Source organism: Carassius carassius, chromosome 1 (assembly GCF_963082965.1).
Source record: "Carassius carassius chromosome 1, fCarCar2.1, whole genome shotgun sequence".
Classification (NCBI taxonomy): Eukaryota; Metazoa; Chordata; class Actinopteri; order Cypriniformes; family Cyprinidae; genus Carassius; species Carassius carassius.
Window position 1 is genome coordinate 4,877,696 of NC_081755.1, and position 22,038 is coordinate 4,899,733.

The 22,038-nt window shown below is 52.0% G+C and overlaps 28 non-coding genes across 28 annotated transcripts; all 28 read left to right on the forward strand.

The window, feature by feature from the left end:
• Positions 1 to 100: 100 nt before the first annotated feature.
• Positions 101 to 174, forward strand: trnan-guu (transfer RNA asparagine (anticodon GUU)). The gene has a single exon. It is a non-coding gene; the product is annotated as a tRNA-Asn (tRNA).
• A 1,025-nt stretch (positions 175 to 1,199) lies between these two features.
• On the forward strand, positions 1,200 to 1,273 carry trnan-guu (transfer RNA asparagine (anticodon GUU)). The gene has a single exon. It is a non-coding gene; the product is annotated as a tRNA-Asn (tRNA).
• A 1,036-nt stretch (positions 1,274 to 2,309) lies between these two features.
• trnan-guu (transfer RNA asparagine (anticodon GUU)) lies at positions 2,310 to 2,383 on the forward strand. Its single transcript has one exon. It is a non-coding gene; the product is annotated as a tRNA-Asn (tRNA).
• A 1,524-nt stretch (positions 2,384 to 3,907) lies between these two features.
• trnak-cuu (transfer RNA lysine (anticodon CUU)) lies at positions 3,908 to 3,980 on the forward strand. Its single transcript has one exon. It is a non-coding gene; the product is annotated as a tRNA-Lys (tRNA).
• Positions 3,981 to 4,129: 149 nt separating this feature from the next.
• trnan-guu (transfer RNA asparagine (anticodon GUU)) lies at positions 4,130 to 4,203 on the forward strand. Its single transcript has one exon. It is a non-coding gene; the product is annotated as a tRNA-Asn (tRNA).
• An 814-nt stretch (positions 4,204 to 5,017) lies between these two features.
• On the forward strand, positions 5,018 to 5,090 carry trnak-cuu (transfer RNA lysine (anticodon CUU)). Its single transcript has one exon. It is a non-coding gene; the product is annotated as a tRNA-Lys (tRNA).
• A 149-nt stretch (positions 5,091 to 5,239) lies between these two features.
• On the forward strand, positions 5,240 to 5,313 carry trnan-guu (transfer RNA asparagine (anticodon GUU)). Its single transcript has one exon. It is a non-coding gene; the product is annotated as a tRNA-Asn (tRNA).
• A 2,491-nt stretch (positions 5,314 to 7,804) lies between these two features.
• trnan-guu (transfer RNA asparagine (anticodon GUU)) lies at positions 7,805 to 7,878 on the forward strand. The gene has a single exon. It is a non-coding gene; the product is annotated as a tRNA-Asn (tRNA).
• Positions 7,879 to 8,692: 814 nt separating this feature from the next.
• On the forward strand, positions 8,693 to 8,765 carry trnak-cuu (transfer RNA lysine (anticodon CUU)). The gene has a single exon. It is a non-coding gene; the product is annotated as a tRNA-Lys (tRNA).
• Positions 8,766 to 8,914: 149 nt separating this feature from the next.
• trnan-guu (transfer RNA asparagine (anticodon GUU)) lies at positions 8,915 to 8,988 on the forward strand. Its single transcript has one exon. It is a non-coding gene; the product is annotated as a tRNA-Asn (tRNA).
• Positions 8,989 to 10,157: 1,169 nt separating this feature from the next.
• Positions 10,158 to 10,230, forward strand: trnak-cuu (transfer RNA lysine (anticodon CUU)). Its single transcript has one exon. It is a non-coding gene; the product is annotated as a tRNA-Lys (tRNA).
• Positions 10,231 to 10,379: 149 nt separating this feature from the next.
• trnan-guu (transfer RNA asparagine (anticodon GUU)) lies at positions 10,380 to 10,453 on the forward strand. Its single transcript has one exon. It is a non-coding gene; the product is annotated as a tRNA-Asn (tRNA).
• Positions 10,454 to 11,265: 812 nt separating this feature from the next.
• On the forward strand, positions 11,266 to 11,338 carry trnak-cuu (transfer RNA lysine (anticodon CUU)). Its single transcript has one exon. It is a non-coding gene; the product is annotated as a tRNA-Lys (tRNA).
• Positions 11,339 to 11,487: 149 nt separating this feature from the next.
• trnan-guu (transfer RNA asparagine (anticodon GUU)) lies at positions 11,488 to 11,561 on the forward strand. The gene has a single exon. It is a non-coding gene; the product is annotated as a tRNA-Asn (tRNA).
• Positions 11,562 to 12,368: 807 nt separating this feature from the next.
• On the forward strand, positions 12,369 to 12,441 carry trnak-cuu (transfer RNA lysine (anticodon CUU)). The gene has a single exon. It is a non-coding gene; the product is annotated as a tRNA-Lys (tRNA).
• A 149-nt stretch (positions 12,442 to 12,590) lies between these two features.
• trnan-guu (transfer RNA asparagine (anticodon GUU)) lies at positions 12,591 to 12,664 on the forward strand. Its single transcript has one exon. It is a non-coding gene; the product is annotated as a tRNA-Asn (tRNA).
• An 814-nt stretch (positions 12,665 to 13,478) lies between these two features.
• trnak-cuu (transfer RNA lysine (anticodon CUU)) lies at positions 13,479 to 13,551 on the forward strand. The gene has a single exon. It is a non-coding gene; the product is annotated as a tRNA-Lys (tRNA).
• A 149-nt stretch (positions 13,552 to 13,700) lies between these two features.
• Positions 13,701 to 13,774, forward strand: trnan-guu (transfer RNA asparagine (anticodon GUU)). Its single transcript has one exon. It is a non-coding gene; the product is annotated as a tRNA-Asn (tRNA).
• Positions 13,775 to 14,810: 1,036 nt separating this feature from the next.
• Positions 14,811 to 14,884, forward strand: trnan-guu (transfer RNA asparagine (anticodon GUU)). The gene has a single exon. It is a non-coding gene; the product is annotated as a tRNA-Asn (tRNA).
• A 1,036-nt stretch (positions 14,885 to 15,920) lies between these two features.
• On the forward strand, positions 15,921 to 15,994 carry trnan-guu (transfer RNA asparagine (anticodon GUU)). Its single transcript has one exon. It is a non-coding gene; the product is annotated as a tRNA-Asn (tRNA).
• An 814-nt stretch (positions 15,995 to 16,808) lies between these two features.
• On the forward strand, positions 16,809 to 16,881 carry trnak-cuu (transfer RNA lysine (anticodon CUU)). The gene has a single exon. It is a non-coding gene; the product is annotated as a tRNA-Lys (tRNA).
• Positions 16,882 to 17,030: 149 nt separating this feature from the next.
• Positions 17,031 to 17,104, forward strand: trnan-guu (transfer RNA asparagine (anticodon GUU)). Its single transcript has one exon. It is a non-coding gene; the product is annotated as a tRNA-Asn (tRNA).
• Positions 17,105 to 17,918: 814 nt separating this feature from the next.
• Positions 17,919 to 17,991, forward strand: trnak-cuu (transfer RNA lysine (anticodon CUU)). The gene has a single exon. It is a non-coding gene; the product is annotated as a tRNA-Lys (tRNA).
• Positions 17,992 to 18,140: 149 nt separating this feature from the next.
• Positions 18,141 to 18,214, forward strand: trnan-guu (transfer RNA asparagine (anticodon GUU)). Its single transcript has one exon. It is a non-coding gene; the product is annotated as a tRNA-Asn (tRNA).
• Positions 18,215 to 19,028: 814 nt separating this feature from the next.
• Positions 19,029 to 19,101, forward strand: trnak-cuu (transfer RNA lysine (anticodon CUU)). Its single transcript has one exon. It is a non-coding gene; the product is annotated as a tRNA-Lys (tRNA).
• A 1,259-nt stretch (positions 19,102 to 20,360) lies between these two features.
• Positions 20,361 to 20,434, forward strand: trnan-guu (transfer RNA asparagine (anticodon GUU)). The gene has a single exon. It is a non-coding gene; the product is annotated as a tRNA-Asn (tRNA).
• An 814-nt stretch (positions 20,435 to 21,248) lies between these two features.
• Positions 21,249 to 21,321, forward strand: trnak-cuu (transfer RNA lysine (anticodon CUU)). Its single transcript has one exon. It is a non-coding gene; the product is annotated as a tRNA-Lys (tRNA).
• A 149-nt stretch (positions 21,322 to 21,470) lies between these two features.
• Positions 21,471 to 21,544, forward strand: trnan-guu (transfer RNA asparagine (anticodon GUU)). The gene has a single exon. It is a non-coding gene; the product is annotated as a tRNA-Asn (tRNA).
• Positions 21,545 to 22,038: the final 494 nt, after the last annotated feature.

Below are 22,038 nucleotides of genomic sequence, written 5' to 3' on the forward strand. Positions count from 1 at the left end.
CTCAGTTTGCTGACACAGGACTAGTGCTGCAGTTAACCTGTGAGACGCGGCCAGCTTCAAATTGTTTTGTGACCGTTACCCATACGAGCATACACCGCCAGTCTCTGTGGCGCAATAGGCTGGCGCGTTCGGCTGTTAACCAAAAGGATGGTGGTTCGAGCCCACCCAGGGACGAAGGAAGCTTTTCACAGCCTTGTCGGCAAGAACAGAATTTAGCACACGTGTCCGCTGACGGATGCGTGGAGCAGCGTCCGTAGCCCCTTTTGAGAGTGAACAGCTTTGCGAGTCGTCTTGTGTTAAAAGAAGACTAAGGGTGATAAGTGAATGTTTGTGTCAGCTCAAGTTTGCTGCGGAGTGTTCGTGTTTTGTTTTCCGGGTGGTAGAGGCCTGTGTGTGAAGGGAGGTCCTGATCAAAACTCTCTCTAAGAGCGCCACAAAATGCCACCAAAATGGCTTTCCAGTCATATGCTGTCGGAGTTTGCAAACGGTATTCACACAGCGAGACAGAACTCCATACCTGGAACGTTTGATGAATTGGCCGAATTAATAGCCTTTCAGGCTGTTGGACAAGAGCTCTGCTCGTTCAATCTGTATTGCCCAGCAACAGGCATGGCTAAAACAAACAGAGAACAGTCTAAGCCAGGGGTGTCCAAACTCTGTCCTGGAGGGCCCCTGTCAGGTAGAGTTTCGCTCCAGCCAGCTCCATCAGACCTGCCTGGAAGTTTCTAGTCTCCGTGGTGAGAGCGGGATCAGCAGCTTCAGGTGTGTTTCTTTGTGCTTGGAGCCAAGCTCGGCAGGACAAGGAACCTCCAGGATAGAGTAGGGACACCCGTGCTCTAAGCCTACCGCTAGGCTTTACCCCAACCTTACCCGCGGGATGTTTTGTCAGCCTGTGCGAGAAGCGAGGCTCCGTTTTGCGCATGAAATGTTTGGCACTTATCAAAACAGCAGTCAGCCTTGATCATTTGACTACATTCGTCCGGCTAGCTCAGTCGGTAGAGCATGAGATTCTTAATCTCAGGGTCGTGGGTTTAGCCACACGTTGGGCGTGCCCCTATAGCTCTCTCTCGCCCCTCCCAACGGGTGTCATTCTCTTGAACTCAGATTGCTTACGCAGGACTAGTTTTGCAGTTAACCTGTGAGACGCGCCCAGCTTCAAATTGTTTTGTGACCGTTACCCACAGGAGCAGACACCGCCAGTCTCTGTGGCGCTATAGGCTAGCGCGTTCGGCTGTTAACCGAAAGGATGGTGGTTCAAGCCCACCCAGGGACGAAAGAAGCTTTTCACAGCCATGTCGGCAAGCACAGAATTTAGCACACGTGTCCGCTGACGCATGCGTGGAGCAGCGTCCGTAGCCCCTTTTGAGAGTGAACAGCTTTGCGAGTCGTCTTGTGTTAAAAGAAGACAAAGGGTGCTAAGTGAATGTTTGTGTCAGCTTAAGTTTGCTGTGGCGTGTACGCGGAGTGTTCATGTTTTGTTTTCCGGGTGGTAGAGGCCTGTGTGTGAAGGGAGGTCCTGATCAAAACTCCCTCTAGGAGCGCCACAAAATGCCAGCAAAATGGCTTTCCAGCCGAATGCTGTCGGAGTTTGCAAATGGTATTCACACAGCGAGACAGAACTCCATACCTGGAACGTTTGATGAGTTGGCTGAACTAATAGCCTTTCAGGCTGTTGAACAAGAGCTCTGCTCGTTCAATCTGTATTCCCCAGCAACAGGCATGGCTAAAACAAACAGAGAACACTCTAAGCCAGGGGTGTCCAAACTCTGTCCTGGAGGGCCCCTGTCAGGTAGAGTTTCGCTCCAGCCAGCTCCATCATATCTGCCTGGAAGTTTCTAGTCTACGTGGTGAGAGCGGGATCAGCAGCTTCAGGTGTGTTTCTTTTTGCTTGGAGCCAAGCTCGGCAGGACAAGGAACCTCCAGGATAGAGTTGGGACACCCGTGCTCTAAGCCTACCGCTAGGCTTTACCCCAACCTTACCCGCGGGATGTTTTGTCAGCCTGTGCGAGAAGCGAGGCTCTGTTTTGCGCATTAAATGTTTGGCACTTATCAAAACAGCAGTCAGCCTTGATCATTTGACTACATTCGTCCGGCTAGCTCAGTCGGTAGAGCATGAGATTCTTAATCTCAGGTTCGTGGGTTTAGCCACACGTTGGGCGTGCCCCTATAGCTCTCTCTCGCCCCTCCCAACGGGTGTCATTCTCTTGAACTCAGATTGCTTACGCAGGACTAGTTTTGCAGTTAACCTGTGAGACACGCCCAGCTTCAAATTGTTTTGTGACCGTTACCCACAGGAGCAGACACCGCCAGTCTCTGTGGCGCAATAGGCTAGCGCGTTCGGCTGTTAACCGAAAGGATGGTGGTTCGAGCCCACCCAGGGACGAAGGAAGCTTTTCACAGCCTTGTCGGCAAGAACAGAATTTAGCACACGTGTCCGCTGATGCATGCGTGGAGCAGCGTCCGTAGCCCCTTTTGAGAGTGAACAGCTTTGCGAGTCGTCTTGTGTTAAAAGAAGACAAAGGGTGCTAAGTGAATGTTTGTGTCAGCTCAAGTTTGCTGTGGCGTGTACGCGGAGTGTTCGTGTTTTGTTTTCCGGGTGGTAGAGGCCTGTGTGTGAAGGGAGGTCCTGATCAAAACTCTCTCTAAGAGCGCCACAAAATGCCACCAAAATGGCTTTCCAGTCATATGCTGTCGGAGTTTGCAAACGGTATTCACACAGCGAGACAGAACTCCATACCTGGAACGTTTGATGAGTTGGCTGAACTAATAGCCTTTCAGGCTGTTGAACAAGAGCTCTGCTCGTTCAATCTGTATTGCCCAGCAACAGGCATGGCTAAAACAAACAGAGAACAGTCTAAGCCAGGGGTGTCCAAACTCTGTCCTGGAGGGCCCCTGTCAGGTTGAGTTTCGCTCCAGCCAGCTCCATCAGACCTGCCTGGAAGTTACTAGTCTCCGTGGTGAGAGCGGGATCAGCAGCTTCAGGTGTGTTTCTTTGTGCTTGGAGCCAAGCTCGGCAGGACAAGGAACCTCCAGGATAGAGTTGGGACACCCCTGCTCTAAGCCTACCGCTAGGCTTTACCCCAACCTTACCCGCGAGATGTTTTGTCAGCCTGTGCGAGAAGCGAGGCTCCGTTTTGCGCATGAAATGTTTGGCACTTATCAAAACAGCGGTCAGCCTTGATCATTTGACTACATTCGCCCGGCTAGCTCAGTCGGTAGAGCATGAGACTCTTAATCTGGAGGGCCCCTGTCAGGTAGAGTTTCGCTCCAGCCAGCTCCATCAGACCTGCCTGGAAGTTTCTAGTCTCCGTGGTGAGAGCGGGATCGGCAGCTTCAGGTGTGTTTCTTTGTGCTTGGAGCCAAGCTCGGCAGGACAAGGAACCTCCAGGATAGAGTTGGGACACCCCTGCTCTAAGCCTACCGCTAGGCTTTACCCCAACCTTACCCGCGAGACGTTTTGTCAGCCTGTGCGAGAAGCGAGGCTCCGTTTTGCTCATAAAATGTTTGGCACTTATCAAAACAGCGGTCAGCCTTGATCATTTGACTACATTCGCCCGGCTAGCTCAGTCGGTAGAGCATGAGACTCTTAATCTGGAGGGCCCCTGTCAGGTAGAGTTTCGCTCCAGCCAGCTCCATCAGACCTGCCTGGATGTTTCTAGTCTCCGTGGTGAGAGCGGGATCAGCAGCTTCAGGTGTGTTTCTTTGTGCTTGGAGCCAAGCTCGGCAGGACAAGGAACCTCCAGGATAGAGTTGGGACACCCCTGCTCTAAGCCTACCGCTAGGCTTTACCCCAACCTTACCCGCGAGATGTTTTGTCAGCCTGTGCGAGAAGCGAGGCTCCGTTTTGCGCATGAAATGTTTGGCACTTATCAAAACAGCGGTCAGCCTTGATCATTTGACTACATTCGCCCGGCTAGCTCAGTCGGTAGAGCATGAGACTCTTAATCTCAGGGTCGTGGGTTCGAGCCCCACGTTGGGCGTGCCCTTTAGCTCTCTCTCGCCCCTCCCAACGGGTGTCATTCTCTTGACCTCAGTTTGCTGACACAGGACTAGTGCTGCAGTTAACCTGTGAGACGCGGCCAGCTTCAAATTGTTTTGTGACCGTTACCCATAGGAGCATACACCGTCAGTCTCTGTGGCGCAATAGGCTAGCGCGTTCGGCTGTTAACCGAAAGGATGGTGGTTCGAGCCCACCCAGGGACGAAGGAAGCTTTTCACAGCCTTGTCGGCAAGAACAGAATTTAGCACACGTGTCCGCTGACGCATGCGTGGAGCAGCGTCCGTAGCCCCTTTTGAGAGTGAACAGCTTTGCGAGTCGTCTTGTGTTAAAAGAAGACAAAGGGTGCTAAGTGAATGTTTGTGTCAGCTCAAGTTTGCTGTGGCGTGTACGCGGAGTGTTCGTGTTTTGTTTTCCGGGTGGTAGAGGCCTGTGTGTGAAGGGAGGTCCTGATCAAAACTCTCTCTAAGAGCGCCACAAAATGCCACCAAAATGGCTTTCCAGTCATATGCTGTCGGAGTTTGCAAACGGTATTCACACAGCGAGACAGAACTCCATACCTGGAACGTTTGATGAGTTGGCTGAACTAATAGCCTTTCAGGCTGTTGAACAAGAGCTCTGCTCGTTCAATCTGTATTCCCCAGCAACAGGCATGGCTAAAACAAACAGAGAACACTCTAAGCCAGGGGTGTCCAAACTCTGTCCTGGAGGGCCCCTGTCAGGTAGAGTTTCGCTCCAGCCAGCTCCATCAGACCTGCCTGGAAGTTTCTAGTCTACGTGGTGAGAGCGGGATCAGCAGCTTCAGGTGTGTTTCTTTGTGCTTGGAGCCAAGCTCGGCAGGACAAGGAACCTCCAGGATAGAGTTGGGACACCCCTGCTCTAAGCCTACCGCTAGGCTTTACCCCAACCTTACCCGCGAGATGTTTTGTCAGCCTGTGCGAGAAGCGAGGCTCCGTTTTGCGCATGAAATGTTTGGCACTTATCAAAACAGCGGTCAGCCTTGATCATTTGACTACATTCGCCTGGCTAGCTCGGTCGGTAGAGCATGAGACTCTTAATTTCAGGGTCGTGGGTTCGAGCCCCACGTTGGGCGTGACCTTTAGCTCTCTCTCGCCCCTCCCAACGGGTGTCATTCTCTTGACCTCAGTTTGCTGACACAGGACTAGTGCTGCAGTTAACCTGTGAGACGCGGCCAGCTTCAAATTGTTTTGTGACCGTTACCCATAGGAGCATACACTGCCAGTCTCTGTGGCGCAATAGGCTAGCGCGTTCGGCTGTTAACCAAAAGGATGGTGGTTCGAGCCCACCCAGGGACGAAGGAAGCTTTTCACAGCCTTGTCGGCAAGAACAGAATTTAGCACACGTGTCCGCTGACGCATGCGTGGAGCAGCGTCCGTAGCACCTTTTGAGAGTGAACAGCTTTGCGAGTCGTCTTGTGTTAAAAGAAGACTAAGGGTGATAAGTGAATGTTTGTGTCAGCTCAAGTTTGCTGCGGAGTGTTCGTGTTTTGTTTTCCGGGTGGTAGAGGCCTGTGTGTGAAGGGAGGTCCTGATCAAAACTCCCTCTAGGAGCGCCACAAAATGCCACCAAAATGGCTTTCCAGTCGTATCCTGTCGGAGTTTGCAAACGGTATTCACACAGCGAGACAGAACTCCATACCTGGAACGTTTGATGAGTTGGCTGAACTAATAGCCTTTCAGGCTGTTGAACAAGAGCTCTGCTCGTTCAATCTGTATTCCCCAGCAACAGGCATGGCTAAAACAAACAGAGAACAGTCTAAGCCAGAGGTGTCCAAACTCTGTCCTGGAGGGCCCCTGTCAGGTAGAGTTTCGCTCCAGCCAGCTCCATCAGACCTGCCTGGAAGTTTCTAGTCTCCGTGGTGAGAGCGGGATCAGCAGCTTCAGGTGTGTTTCTTTGTGCTTGGAGCCAAGCTCGGCAGAACAAGGAACCTCCAGGATAGAGTTGGGACACCCCTGCTCTAAGCCTACCGCTAGGATTTACCCCAACCTTACCCGCGAGGTGTTTTGTCAGCCTGTGCGAGAAGCGAGGCTCCGTTTTGCGCATGAAATGTTTGGCACTTATCAAAACAGCGGTCAGCCTTGATCATTTGACTACATTCGCCCGGCTAGCTCAGTCGGTAGAGCATGAGACTCTTAATCTGGAGGGCCCCTGTCAGGTAGAGTTTCGCTCCAGCCAGCTCCATCAGACCTGCCTGGAAGTTTCTAGTCTCCGTGGTGAGAGCGGGATCAGCAGCTTCAGGTGTGTTTCTTTGTGCTTGGAGCCAAGCTCGGCAGGACAAGGAACCTCCAGGATAGAGTAGGGACACCCGTGCTCTAAGCCTACCGCTAGGCTTTACCCCAACCTTACCCGCGAGATGTTTTGTCAGGCTGTGCGAGAAGCGAGGCTCCGTTTTGCGCATGAAATGTTTGGCACTTATCAAAACAGCAGTCAGCCTTGATCATTTGACTATATTCGTCCGGCTAGCTCAGTCGGTAGAGCATGAGATTCTTAATCTCAGGGTCGAGGGTTTGAGCCATACGTTGGGCGTGCCCCTATAGCTCTCTCTCGCCCCTCCCAACGGGTGTCATTCTCTTGACCTCAGTTTGCTGACGCAGGACTAGTGCTGCAGTTAACCTGTGAGACGCGGCCAGCTTCAAATTGTTTTGTGACCGTTACCCATAGGAGCATTCACCGCCAGTCTCTCTGGTGCAATAGGCTAGTGCGTTCGGCTGTTAACTGAAAGGATGGTGGTTCAAGCCCACCCAGGGACGAAGGAAGCTTTTCACAGCCTTGTCGGCAAGAACAGAATTTAGCACACGTGTCCGCTGACGCATGCGTGGAGCAGCGTCCATAGCCCCTTTTGAGAGTGAACAGCTTTGCGAGTTGTCTTGTGTTAAAAGAAGACAAAGGGTGCTAAGTGAATGTTTGTGTCAGCTCAAGTTTGCTGTGGCGTGTACGCGGAGTGTTCGTGTTTTGTTTTCCGGGTGGTAGAGGCCTGTGTGTGAAGGGAGGTCCTGATCAAAACTCTCTCTAAGAGCGCCACAAAATGCCACCAAAATGGCTTTCCAGTCATATGCTGTCGGAGTTTGCAAACGGTATTCACACAGCGAGACAGAACTCCATACCTGGAACGTTTGATGAGTTGGCCGAATTAATAGCCTTTCAGGCTGTTGGACAAGAGCTCTGCTCGTTCAATCTGTATTGCCCAGCAACAGGCATGGCTAAAACAAACAGAGAACAGTCTAAGCCAGGGGTGTCCAAACTCTGTCCTGGAGGGCCCCTGTCAGGTAGAGTTTCGCTCCAGCCAGCTCCATCAGACCTGCCTGGAAGTTTCTAGTCTCCGTGGTGAGAGCGGGATCAGCAGCTTCAGGTGTGTTTCTTTGTGCTTGGAGCCAAGCTCGGCAGGACAAGGAACCTCCAGGATAGAGTAGGGACACCCGTGCTCTAAGCCTACCGCTAGGCTTTACCCCAACCTTACCCGCGGGATGTTTTGTCAGCCTGTGCGAGAAGCGAGGCTCCGTTTTGCGCATGAAATGTTTGGCACTTATCAAAACAGCAGTCAGCCTTGATCATTTGACTACATTCGTCCGGCTAGCTCAGTCGGTAGAGCATGAGATTCTTAATCTCAGGGTCGTGGGTTTAGCCACACGTTGGGCGTGCCCCTATAGCTCTCTCTCGCCCCTCCCAACGGGTGTCATTCTCTTGAACTCAGATTGCTTACGCAGGACTAGTTTTGCAGTTAACCTGTGAGACGCGCCCAGCTTCAAATTGTTTTGTGACCGTTACCCACAGGAGCAGACACTGCCAGTCTCTGTGGCGCAATAGGCTAGCGCGTTCGGCTGTTAACTGAAAGGATGGTGGTTCAAGCCCACCCAGGGACGAAAGAAGCTTTTCACAGCCATGTCGGCAAGCACAGAATTTAGCACACGTGTCCGCTGACGCATGCGTGGAGCAGCGTCCGTAGCCCCTTTTGAGAGTGAACAGCTTTGCGAGTCGTCTTGTGTTAAAAGAAGACAAAGGGTGCTAAGTGAATGTTTGTGTCAGCTTAAGTTTGCTGTGGCGTGTACGCGGAGTGTTCATGTTTTGTTTTCCGGGTGGTAGAGGCCTGTGTGTGAAGGGAGGTCCTGATCAAAACTCTCTCTAGGAGCGCCACAAAATGCCACCAAAATGGCTTTCCAGTCATATGCTGTCGGAGTTTGCAAATGGTATTCACACAGCGAGACAGAACTCCATACCTGGAACGTTTGATGAGTTGGCTGAACTAATAGCCTTTCAGGCTGTTGAACAAGAGCTCTGCTCGTTCAATCTGTATTCCCCAGCAACAGGCATGGCTAAAACAAACAGAGAACACTCTAAGCCAGGGGTGTCCAAACTCTGTCCTGGAGGGCCCCTGTCAGGTAGAGTTTCGCTCCAGCCAGCTCCATCAGACCTGCCTGGAAGTTTCTAGTCTACGTGGTGAGAGCGGGATCAGCAGCTTCAGGTGTGTTTCTTTGTGCTTGGAGCCAAGCTCGGCAGGACAAGGAACCTCCAAGATAGAGTTGGGACACCCCTGCTCTAAGCCTACCGCTAGGCTTTACCCCAACCTTACCCGCGAGATGTTTTGTCAGCCTGTGCGAGAAGCGAGGCTCTGTTTTGCGCATGAAATGTTTGGCACTTATCAAGACAGCGGTCAGCCTTGATCATTTGACTACATTCGCCCGGCTAGCTCAGTCGGTAGAGCATGAGACTCTTAATCTCAGGGTCGTGGGTTCGAGCCCCACGTTGGGCGTGACCTTTAGCTCTCTCTCGCCCCTCCCAACGGGTGTCATTCTCTTGACCTCAGTTTGCTGACACAGGACTAGTGCTGCAGTTAACCTGTGAGACGCGGCCAGCTTTAAATTGTTTTGTGACCGTTACCCATAGGAGCATACACCGCCAGTCTCTGTGGCGCAATAGGCTAGCGCGTTTGGCTGTTAACCGAAAGGATGGTGGTTCAAGCCCACCCAGGGACGAAGGAAGATTTTCACAGCCTTGTCGGCAAGCACAGAATTTAGCACACGTGTCCGCTGACGCATGCGTGGAGCAGCGTCCGTAGCCCCTTTTGAGAGTGAACAGCTTTGCGAGTCGTCTTGTGTTAAAAGAAGACAAAGGGTGCTAAGTGAATGTTTGTGTCAGCTTAAGTTTGCTGTGGCGTGTACGCGGAGTGTTCATGTTTTGTTTTCCGGGTGGTAGAGGCCTGTGTGTGAAGGGAGGTCCTGATCAAAACTCCCTCTAGGAGCGCCACAAAATGCCACCAAAATGGCTTTCCAGTCGTATGCTGTCGGAGTTTGCAAATGGTATTCACACAGCGAGACAGAACTCCATACCTGGAACGTTTGATGAGTTGGCTGAACTAATAGCCTTTCAGGCTGTTGCACAAGAGCTCTGCTCATTCAATCTGTATTGCCCAGCAACAGGCATGGCTAAAACAAACAGAGAACACTCTAAGCCAGGGGTGTCCAAACTCTGTCCTGGAGGGCCCCTGTCAGGTAGAGTTTCGCTCCAGCCAGCTCCATCAGACCTGCCTGGAAGTTTCTAGTCTCCGTGGTGAGAGCGGGATCAGCAGCTTCAGGTGTGTTTCTTTGTGCTTGGAGCCAAGCTCGGCAGGACAAGGAACCTCCAGGATAGAGTAGGGACACCCGTGCTCTAAGCCTACCGCTAAGCTTTACCCCAACCTTACCCGCGAGATGTTTTGTCAGCCTGTGCGAGAAGCAAGGCTCCGTTTTGCGCATGAAATGTTTGGCACTTATCAAAACAGCGGTCAGCCTTGATCATTTGACTACATTCGCCTGGCTAGCTCAGTCAGTAGAGCATGAGACTCTTAATCTGGAGGGCCCCTGTCAGGTAGAGTTTCGCTCCAGCTAGCTCCATCAGACCTGCCTGGAAGTTTCTAGTCTCCGTGGTGAGAGCGGGATCAGCAGCTTCAGGTGTGTTTCTTTGTGCTTGGAGCCAAGCTCGGCAGGACAAGGAACCTCCAGGATAGAGTTGGGACACCCCTGCTCTAAGCCTACCGCTAGGCTTTACCCCAACCTTACCCGCGAGATGTTTTGTCAGGCTGTGCGAGAAGCGAGGCTCCGTTTTGCGCATGAAATGTTTGGCACTTATCAAAACAGCGGTCAGCCTTGATCATTTGACTACATTCGCCCGGCTAGCTCAGTCGGTAGAGCATGAGACTCTTAATCTCAGGGTCGTGGGTTCGAGCCCCACGTTGGGCGTGCCCTTTAGCTCTCTCTTGCCCCTCCCAACGGGTGTCATTCTCTTGACCTCAGTTTGCTGACACAGGACTAGTGCTGCAGTTAACCTGTGAGACGCGGCCAGCTTCAAATTGTTTTGTGACCGTTACCCATAGGAGCATACACCGCCAGTCTCTGTGGCGCAATAGGCTAGCGCGTTCGGCTGTTAACCGAAAGGATGGTGGTTCGAGCCCACCCAGGGACGAAGGAAGCTTTTCACAGCCTTGTCGGCAAGAACAGAATTTAGCACACGTGTCCGCTGACGCATGCGTGGAGCAGCGTCCGTAGCCCCTTTTGAGAGTGAACAGCTTTGCAAGTCGTCTTGTGTTAAAAGAAGACAAAGGGTGCTAAGTGAATGCTTGTGTCAGCTCAAGTTTGCTGTGGCGTGTACGCGGAGTGTTCATGTTTTGTTTTCCGGGTGGTAGAGGCCTGTGTGTAAAGGGAGTTCCTGATCAAAACTCTCTAAGAGCGCCACAAAATGCCACCAAAATGGCTTTCCAGTCATATGCTGTCGGAGTTTGCAAACGGTATTCACACAGCGAGACAGAACTCCATACCTGGAACGTTTGATGAGTTGGCTGAACTAATAGCCTTTCAGGCTGTTGGACAAGAGCTCTGCTCGTTCAATCTGTATTCCCCAGCAACAGGCATGGCTAAAACAAACAGAGAACACTCTAAGCCAGGGGTGTCCAAACTCTGTCCTGGAGGGCCCCTGTCAGGTAGAGTTTCGCTCCAGCCAGCTCCATCAGACCTGCCTGGAAGTTTCTAGTCTACGTGGTGAGAGCGAGATCAGCAGCTTCAGGTGTGTTTCTTTGTGCTTGGAGCCAAGCTCGGCAGGACAAGGAACCTCCAGGATAGAGTAGGGACACCCCTGCTCTAAGCCTACCGCTAGGCTTTACCCCAACCTTACCCGCGAGATGTTTTGTCAGCCTGTGCGAGAAGCGAGGCTCCGTTTTGCGCATGAAATGTTTGGCACTTATCAAAACAGCAGTCAGCCTTGATCATTTGACTACATTCGCCCGGCTAGCTCAGTCGGTAGAGCATGAGACTCTTAATCTCAGGGTCGTGGGTTCGAGCCCCACGTTGGGCGTGCCCTTTAGCTCTCTCTCGCCCCTCCCAACGGGTGTCATTCTCTTGACCTCAGTTTGCTGACACAGGACTAGTGCTGCAGTTAACCTGTGAGACGCGGCCAGCTTCAGATTGTTTTGTGACCGTTACCCATATGAGCATACACCGCCAGTCTCTGTGGCGCAATAGGCTAGCGCGTTCGGCTGTTAACCGAAAGGATGGTGGTTCGAGCCCACCCAGGGACGAAGGAAGCTTTTCACAGCCTTGTCGGCAAGAACAGAATTTAGCACACCTGACGCATGCGTGGAGCAGCGTCCGTAGCCCCTTTTGAGAGTGAACAGCTTTGCGAGTCGTCTTGTGTTAAAAGAAGACAAAGGGTTTTAAGTGAATGTTTGTGTCAGCTTAAGTTTGCTGTGGCGTGTACGCGGAGTGTTCATGTTTTGTTTTCCGGGTGGTAGAGGCCTGTGTGTGAAGGGAGGTCCTGATCAAAACTCCCTCTAGGAGCGCCACAAAATGCCACCAAAATGGCTTTCCAGTCGTATGCTGTCGGAGTTTGCAAATGGTATTCACACAGCGAGACAGAACTCCATACCTGGAACGTTTGATGAGTTGGCTGAACTAATAGCCTTTCAGGCTGTTGAACAAGAGCTCTGCTCGTTCAATCTGTATTCCCCAGCAACAGGCATGGCTAAAACAAACAGAGAACACTCTAAGCCAGGGGTGTCCAAACTCTGTCCTGGAGGGCCCCTGTCAGGTAGAGTTTCGCTCCAGCCAGCTCCATCAGACCTGCCTGGAAGTTTCTAGTCTACGTGGTGAGAGCGGGATCAGCAGCTTCAGGTGTGTTTCTTTGTGCTTGGAGCCAAGCTCGGCAGGACAAGGAACCTCCAGGATAGAGTTGGGACACCCCTGCTCTAAGCCTACCGCTAGGCTTTACCCCAACCTTACCCGCGAGATGTTTTGTCAGCCTGTGCGAGAAGCGAGGCTCCGTTTTGCGCATGAAATGTTTGGCACTTATCAAAACAGCGGTCAGCCTTGATCATTTGACTACATTCGCCCGGCTAGCTCAGTCGGTAGAGCATGAGACTCTTAATCTCAGGGTCGTGGGTTCGAGCCCCACGTTGGGCGTGACCTTTAGCTCTCTCTCGCCCCTCCCAACGGGTGTCATTCTCTTGACCTCAGTTTGCTGACACAGGACTAGTGCTGCAGTTAACCTGTGAGACGCGGCCAGCTTCAAATTGTTTTGTGACCGTTACCCATAGGAGCATACACCGCCAGTCTCTGTGGCGCAATAGGCTAGCGCGTTCGGCTGTTAACCGAAAGGATGGTGGTTCGAGCCCACCCAGGGACGAAGGAAGCTTTTCACAGCCTTGTCGGCAAGAACAGAATTTAGCACACGTGTCCGCTGACGCATGCGTGGAGCAGCGTCCGTAGCCCCTTTTGAGAGTGAACAGCTTTGCGAGTCGTCTTGTGTTAAAAGAAGACAAAGGGTGCTAAGTGAATGTTTGTGTCAGCTCAAGTTTGCTGTGGCGTGTACGCTGAGTGTTCGTGTTTTGTTTTCCGGGTGGTAGAGGCCTGTGTGTGAAGGGAGGTCCTGATCAAAACTCTCTCTAAGAGCGCCACAAAATGCCACAAAAATGGCTTTCCAGTCATATGCTGTCGGAGTTTGCAAACGGTATTCACACAGCGAGACAGAACTCCATACCTGGAACGTTTGATGAGTTGGCTGAACTAATAGCCTTTCAGGCTGTTGAACAAGAGCTCTGCTCGTTCAATCTGTATTCCCCAGCAACAGGCATGGCTAAAACAAACAGAGAACACTCTAAGCCAGGGGTGTCCAAACTCTGTCCTGGAGGGCCCCTGTCAGGTAGAGTTTCGCTCCAGCCAGCTCCATCAGACCTGCCTGGAAGTTTCTAGTGTACGTGGTGAGAGCGGGATCAGCAGCTTCAGGTGTGTTTCTTTGTGCTTGGAGCCAAGCTCGGCAGGACAAGGAACCTCCAGGATAGAGTTGGGACACCCCTGCTCTAAGCCTACCGCTAGGCTTTACCCCAACCTTACCCGCGAGATGTTTTGTCAGCCTGTGCGAGAAGCGAGGCTCCGTTTTGCGCATGAAATGTTTGGCACTTATCAAAACAGCGGTCAGCCTTGATCATTTGACTACATTCGCCCGGCTAGCTCAGTCGGTAGAGCATGAGACTCTTAATCTCAGGGTCGTGGGTTCGAGCCCCACGTTGGGTGTGACCTTTAGCTCTCTCTCGCCCCTCCCAACGGGTGTCATTCTCTTGACCTCAGTTTGCTGACACAGGACTAGTGCTGCAGTTAACCTGTGAGACGCGGCCAGCTTCAAATTGTTTTATGACCATTACCCATAGGAGCATACACCGCCAGTCTCTGTGGCGCAATAGGCTGGCGCGTTCGGCTGTTAACCAAAAGGATGGTGGTTCGAGCCCACCCAGGGACGAAGGAAGCTTTTCACAGCCTTGTCGGCAAGAACAGAATTTAGCACACGTGTCCGCTGACGCATGCGTGGAGCAGCGTCCGTAGCCCCTTTTGAGAGTGAACAGCTTTGCGAGTCGTCTTGTGTTAAAAGAAGACTAAGGGTGATAAGTGAATGTTTGTGTCAGCTCAAGTTTGCTGTGGCGTGTACGCGGAGTGTTCGTGTTTTGTTTTCCGGGTGGTAGCGGCCTGTGTGTGAAGGGAGGTCCTGATCAAAACTCTCTCTAAGAGCGCCACAAAATGCCACCAAAATGGCTTTCCAGTCATATGCTGTCGGAGTTTGCAAACGGTATTCACACAGCGAGACAGAACTCCATACCTGGAACGTTTGATGAGTTGGCCGAATTAATAGCCTTTCAGGCTGTTGGACAAGAGCTCTGCTCGTTCAATCTGTATTGCCCAGCAACAGGCATGGCTAAAACAAACAGAGAACAGTCTAAGCCAGGGGTGTCCAAACTCTGTCCTGGAGGGCCCCTGTCAGGTAGAGTTTCGCTCCAGCCAGCTCCATCAGACCTGCCTGGAAGTTTCTAGTCTCCGTGGTGAGAGCGGGATCAGCAGCTTCAGGTGTGTTTCTTTGTGCTTGGAGCCAAGCTCGGCAGGACAAGGAACCTCCAGGATAGAGTAGGGACACCCGTGCTCTAAGCCTACCGCTAGGCTTTACCCCAACCTTACCCGCGGGATGTTTTGTCAGCCTGTGCGAGAAGCGAGGCTCCGTTTTGCGCATGAAATGTTTGGCACTTATCAAAACAGCAGTCAGCCTTGATCATTTGACTACATTCGTCCGGCTAGCTCAGTCGGTAGAGCATGAGATTCTTAATCTCAGGGTCGTGGGTTTAGCCACACGTTGGGCGTGCCCCTATAGCTCTCTCTCGCCCCTCCCAACGGGTGTCATTCTCTTGAACTCAGATTGCTTACGCAGGACTAGTTTTGCAGTTAACCTGTGAGACGCGCCCAGCTTCAAATTGTTTTGTGACCGTTACCCACAGGAGCAGACACCGCCAGTCTCTGTGGCGCAATAGGCTAGCGCGTTCGGCTGTTAACCGAAAGGATGGTGGTTCAAGCCCACCCAGGGACGAAGGAAGCTTTTCACAGCCTTGTCGGCAAGAACAGAATTTAGCACACGTGTCCGCTGACGCATGCGTGGAGCAGCGTCCGTAGCCCCTTTTGAGAGTGAACAGCTTTGCGAGTCGTCTTGTGTTAAAAGAAGACTAAGGGTGATAAGTGAATGTTTGTGTCAGCTCAAGTTTGCTGTGGCGTGTACGCGGAGTGTTCGTGTTTTGTTTTCCGGGTGGTAGCGGCCTGTGTGTGAAGGGAGGTCCTGATCAAAACTCTCTCTAAGAGCGCCACAAAATGCCACCAAAATGGCTTTCCAGTCATATGCTGTCGGAGTTTGCAAACGGTATTCACACAGCGAGACAGAACTCCATACCTGGAACGTTTGATGAGTTGGCCGAATTAATAGCCTTTCAGGCTGTTGGACAAGAGCTCTGCTCGTTCAATCTGTATTGCCCAGCAACAGGCATGGCTAAAACAAACAGAGAACAGTCTAAGCCAGGGGTGTCCAAACTCTGTCCTGGAGGGCCCCTGTCAGGTAGAGTTTCGCTCCAGCCAGCTCCATCAGACCTGCCTGGAAGTTTCTAGTCTCCGTGGTGAGAGCGGGATCAGCAGCTTCAGGTGTGTTTCTTTGTGCTTGGAGCCAAGCTCGGCAGGACAAGGAACCTCCAGGATAGAGTAGGGACACCCGTGCTCTAAGCCTACCGCTAGGCTTTACCCCAACCTTACCCGCGGGATGTTTTGTCAGCCTGTGCGAGAAGCGAGGCTCCGTTTTGCGCATGAAATGTTTGGCACTTATCAAAACAGCAGTCAGCCTTGATCATTTGACTACATTCGTCCGGCTAGCTCAGTCGGTAGAGCATGAGATTCTTAATCTCAGGGTCGTGGGTTTAGCCACACGTTGGGCGTGCCCCTATAGCTCTCTCTCGCCCCTCCCAACGGGTGTCATTCTCTTGAACTCAGATTGCTTACGCAGGACTAGTTTTGCAGTTAACCTGTGAGACGCGCCCAGCTTCAAATTGTTTTGTGACCGTTACCCACAGGAGCAGACACCGCCAGTCTCTGTGGCGCAATAGGCTAGCGCGTTCGGCTGTTAACCGAAAGGATGGTGGTTCAAGCCCACCCAGGGACGAAAGAAGCTTTTCACAGCCATGTCGGCAAGCACAGAATTTAGCACACGTGTCCGCTGACGCATGCGTGGAGCAGCGTCCGTAGCCCCTTTTGAGAGTGAACAGCTTTGCGAGTCGTCTTGTGTTAAAAGAAGACAAAGGGTGCTAAGTGAATGTTTGTGTCAGCTTAAGTTTGCTGTGGCGTGTACGCGGAGTGTTCATGTTTTGTTTTCCGGGTGGTAGAGGCCTGTGTGTGAAGGGAGGTCCTGATCAAAACTCCCTCTAGGAGCGCCACAAAATGCCACCAAAATGGCTTTCCAGTCGAATGCTGTCGGAGTTTGCAAATGGTATTCACACAGCGAGACAGAACTCCATACCTGGAACGTTTGATGAGTTGGCTGAACTAATAGCCTTTCAGGCTGTTGAACAAGAGCTCTGCTCGTTCAATCTGTATTCCCCAGCAACAGGCATGGCTAAAACAAACAGAGAACACTCTAAGCCAGGGGTGTCCAAACTCTGTCCTGGAGGGCCCCTGTCAGGTAGAGTTTCGCTCCAGCCAGCTCCATCATACCTGCCTGGAAGTTTCTAGTCTACGTGGTGAGAGCGGGATCAGCAGCTTCAGGTGTGTTTCTTTTTGCTTGGAGCCAAGCTCGGCAGGACAAGGAACCTCCAGGATAGAGTTGGGACACCCCTGCTCTAAGCCTACCGCTAGGCTTTACCCCAACCTTACCCGCGAGATGTTTTGTCAGCCTGTGCGAGAAGCGAGGCTCTGTTTTGCGCATGAAATGTTTGGCACTTATCAAAACAGCGGTCAGCCTTGATCATTTGACTACATTCGCCCGGCTAGCTCAGTCGGTAGCGCATGAGACTCTTAATCTCAGGGTCGTGGGTTCGAGCCCCACGTTGGGCGTGACCTTTAGCTCTCTCTCGCCCCTCCCAATGGGTGTCATTCTCTTGACCTCAGTTTGCTGACACAGGACTAGTGCTGCAGTTAACCTGTGAGACGCGGCCAGCTTCAAATTGTTTTGTGACCGTTACCCATAGGAGCATACACCGCCAGTCTCTGTGGCGCAATAGGCTAGCGCGTTCGGCTGTTAACCGAAAGGATGGTGGTTCGAGCCCACCCAGGGACGAAGGAAGCTTTTCACAGCCTTGTCGGCAAGAACAGAATTTAGCACACGTGTCCGCTGATGCATGCGTGGAGCAGCGTCCGTAGCCCCTTTTGAGAGTGAACAGCTTTGCGAGTCGTCTTGTGTTAAAAGAAGACAAAGGGTGCTAAGTGAATGTTTGTGTCAGCTCAAGTTTGCTGTGGAGTGTACGCTGAGTGTTCGTGTTTTGTTTTCCGGGTGGTAGAGGCCTGTGTGTGAAGGGAGGTCCTGATCAAAACTCCCTCTAGGAGCGCCACAAAATGCCACCAAAATGGCTTTCCAGTCGAATGCTGTCGGAGTTTGCAAATGGTATTCACACAGCGAGACAGAACTCCATACCTGGAACGTTTGATGAGTTGGCTGAACTAATATCCTTTCAGGCTGTTGAACAAGAGCTCTGCTCGTTCAATCTGTATTCCCCAGCAACAGGCATGGCTAAAACAAACAGAGAACACTCTAAGCCAGGGGTGTCCAAACTCTGTCCTGGAGGGCCCCTGTCAGGTAGAGTTTCGCTCCAGCCAGCTCCATCAGACCTGCCTGGAAGTTTCTAGTGTACGTGGTGAGAGCGGGATCAGCAGCTTCAGGTGTGTTTCTTTTTGCTTGGAGCCAAGCTCGGCAGGACAAGGAACCTCCAGGATAGAGTTGGGACACCCCTGCTCTAAGCCTACCGCTAGGCTTTACCCCAACCTTACCCGCGAGATGTTTTGTCAGCCTGTGAGAGAAGCGAGGCTCCGTTTTGCGCATGAAATGTTTGGCACTTATCAAAACAGCGGTCAGCCTTGATCATTTGACTACATTCGCCCGGCTAGCTCAGTCGGTAGAGCATGAGACTCTTAATCTCAGGGTCGTGGGTTCGAGCCCCACGTTGGGCGTGACCTTTAGCTCTCTCTCGCCCCTCCCAACGGGTGTCATTCTCTTGACCTCAGTTTGCTGACACAGGACTAGTGCTGCAGTTAACCTGTGAGACGCGGCCAGCTTCAAATTGTTTTGTGACCGTTACCCATAGGAGCATACACCGCCAGTCTCTGTAGCGCAATAGGCTAGCGCGTTCGACTGTTAACCGAAAGGATGGTGGTTCGAGCCCACCCAGGGACGAAGGAAGCTTTTCACAGCCTTGTCGGCAAGAACAGAATTTAGCACACGTGTCCGCTGATGCATGCGTGGAGCAGCGTCCGTAGCCCCTTTTGAGAGTGAACAGCTTTGCGAGTCGTCTTGTGTTAAAAGAAGACAAAGGGTGCTAAGTGAATGTTTGTGTCAGCTCAAGTTTGCTGTGGCGTGTACGCTGAGTGTTCGTGTTTTGTTTTCCGGGTGGTAGAGGCCTGTGTGTGAAGGGAGGTCCTGATCAAAACTCTCTCTAAGAGCGCCACAAAATGCCACCAAAATGGCTTTCCAGTCATATGCTGTCGGAGTTTGCAAACGGTATTCACACAGCGAGACAGAACTCCATACCTGGAACGTTTGATGAGTTGGCTGAACTAATAGCCTTTCAGGCTGTTGAACAAGAGCTCTGCTCGTTCAATCTGTATTCCCCAGCAACAGGCATGGCTAAAACAAACAGAGAACACTCTAAGCCAGGGGTGTCCAAACTCTGTCCTGGAGGGCCCCTGTCAGGTAGAGTTTCGCTCCAGCCAGCTCCATCAGACCTGCCTGGAAGTTTCTAGTGTACGTGGTGAGAGCGGGATCAGCAGCTTCAGGTGTGTTTCTTTGTGCTTGGAGCCAAGCTCGGCAGGACAAGGAACCTCCAGGATAGAGTTGGGACACCCCTGCTCTAAGCCTACCGCTAGGCTTTACCCCAACCTTACCCGCGAGATGTTTTGTCAGCCTGTGAGAGAAGCGAGGCTCCGTTTTGCGCATGAAATGTTTGGCACTTATCAAAACAGCGGTCAGCCTTGATCATTTGACTACATTCGCCCGGCTAGCTCAGTCGGTAGAGCATGAGACTCTTAATCTCAGGGTCGTGGATTCGAGCCCCACGTTGGGTGTGACCTTTAGCTCTCTCTCGCCCCTCCCAACGGGTGTCATTCTCTTGACCTCAGTTTGCTGACACAGGACTAGTGCTGCAGTTAACCTGTGAGACGCGGCCAGCTTCAAATTGTTTTGTGACCGTTACCCATAGGAGCATACACCGCCAGTCTCTGTGGCGCAATAGGCTGGTGCGTTCGGCTGTTAACCAAAAGGATGGTGGTTCGAGCCCACCCAGGGACGAAGGAAGCTTTTCACAGCCTTGTCGGCATGAACAGAATTTAGCACACGTGTCCGCTGACGGATGCGTGGAGCAGCGTCCGTAGCCCCTTTTGAGAGTGAACAGCTTTGCGAGTCGTCTTGTGTTAAAAGAAGACTAAGGGTGATAAGTGAATGTTTGTGTCAGCTCAAGTTTGCTGTGGCGTGTACGCGGAGTGTTCGTGTTTTGTTTTCCGGGTGGTAGAGGCCTGTGTGTGAAGGGAGGTCCTGATCAAAACTCTCTCTAAGAGCGCCACAAAATGCCACCAAAATGGCTTTCCAGTCATATGCTGTCGGAGTTTGCAAACGGTATTCACACAGCGAGACAGAACTCCATACCTGGAACGTTTGATGAGTTGGCCGAATTAATAGCCTTTCAGGCTGTTGGACAAGAGCTCTGCTCGTTCAATCTGTATTGCCCAGCAACAGGCATGGCTAAAACAAACAGAGAACAGTCTAAGCCAGGGGTGTCCAAACTCTGTCCTGGAGGGCCCCTGTCAGGTAGAGTTTCGCTCCAGCCAGCTCCATCAGACCTGCCTGGAAGTTTCTAGTCTCCGTGGTGAGAGCGGGATCAGCAGCTTCAGGTGTGTTTCTTTGTGCTTGGAGCCAAGCTCGGCAGGACAAGGAACCTCCAGGATAGAGTAGGGACACCCGTGCTCTAAGCCTACCGCTAGGCTTTACCCCAACCTTACCCGCGGGATGTTTTGTCAGCCTGTGCGAGAAGCGAGGCTCCGTTTTGCGCATGAAATGTTTGGCACTTATCAAAACAGCAGTCAGCCTTGATCATTTGACTACATTCGTCCGGCTAGCTCAGTCGGTAGAGCATGAGATTCTTAATCTCAGGGTCGTGGGTTTAGCCACACGTTGGGCGTGCCCCTATAGCTCTCTCTCGCCCCTCCCAACGGGTGTCATTCTCTTGAACTCAGATTGCTTACGCAGGACTAGTTTTGCAGTTAACCTGTGAGACGCGCCCAGCTTCAAATTGTTTTGTGACCGTTACCCACAGGAGCAGACACCGCCAGTCTCTGTGGCGCAATAGGCTAGCGCGTTCGGCTGTTAACCGAAAGGATGGTGGTTCAAGCCCACCCAGGGACGAAAGAAGCTTTTCACAGCCATGTCGGCAAGCACAGAATTTAGCACACGTGTCCGCTGACGCATGCGTGGAGCAGCGTCCGTAGCCCCTTTTGAGAGTGAACAGCTTTGCGAGTCGTCTTGTGTTAAAAGAAGACAAAGGGTGCTAAGTGAATGTTTGTGTCAGCTTAAGTTTGCTGTGGCGTGTACGCGGAGTGTTCATGTTTTGTTTTCCGGGTGGTAGAGGCCTGTGTGTGAAGGGAGGTCCTGATCAAAACTCCCTCTAGGAGCGCCACAAAATGCCACCAAAATGGCTTTCCAGTCGTATGCTGTCGGAGTTTGCAAATGGTATTCACACAGCGAGACAGAACTCCATACCTGGAACGTTTGATGAGTTGGCTGAACTAATAGCCTTTAAGGCTGTTGAACAAGAGCTCTGCTCATTCAATCTGTATTGCCCAGCAACAGGCATGGCTAAAACAAACAGAGAACACTCTAAGCCAGGGGTGTCCAAACTCTGTCCTGGAGGGCCCCTGTCAGGTAGAGTTTCGCTCCAGCCAGCTCCATCAGACCTGCCTGGAAGTTTCTAGTCTCCGTGGTGAGAGCGGGATCAGCAGCTTCAGGTGTGTTTCTTTGTGCTTGGAGCCAAGCTCGGCAGGACAAGGAACCTCCAGGATAGAGTAGGGACACCCGTGCTCTAAGCCTACCGGTAGGCTTTACCCCAACCTTACCCGCGGGATGTTTTGTCAGCCTGTGCGAGAAGCGAGGCTCCGTTTTGCGCATGAAATGTTTGGCACTTATCAAAACAGCGGTCAGCCTTGATCATTTGACTACATTCGTCCGGCTAGCTCAGTCGGTAGAGCATGAGATTCTTAATCTCAGGGTCGTGGTTTTGAGCCCCACGTTGGGCGTGCCCTTTAGCTCTCTCTTGCCCCTCCCAACGGGTGTCATTCTCTTGACCTCAGTTTGCTGACACAGGACTAGTGCTGTAGTTAACCTGTGAGACGCGGCCAGCTTCAAATTGTTTTGTGACCGTTACCCATAGGAGCATACACCGCCAGTCTCTGTGGCGCAATAGACTAGCGCGTTCGGCTGTTAACCGAAAGGATGGTGGTTCGAGCCCACCCAGGGACGAAGGAAGCTTTTCACAGCCTTGTCGGCAAGAACAGAATTTAGCACACGTGTCCGCTGACGCATGCGTGGAGCAGCGTCCGTAGCCCCTTTTGAGAGTGAACAGCTTTGCAAGTCGTCTTGTGTTAAAAGAAGACAAAGGGTGCTAAGTGAATGCTTTTGTCAGCTCAAGTTTGCTGTGGCGTGTACGCGGAGTGTTCATGTTTTGTTTTCCGGGTGGTAGAGGCCTGTGTGTAAAGGGAGTTCCTGATCAAAACTCTCTAAGAGCGCCACAAAATGCCACCAAAATGGCTTTCCAGTCATATGCTGTCGGAGTTTGCAAACGGTATTCACACAGCGAGACAGAACTCCATACCTGGAACGTTTGATGAGTTGGCTGAACTAATAGCCTTTCAGGCTGTTGGACAAGAGCTCTGCTCGTTCAATCTGTATTCCCCAGCAACAGGCATGGCTAAAACAAACAGAGAACACTCTAAGCCAGGGGTGTCCAAACTCTG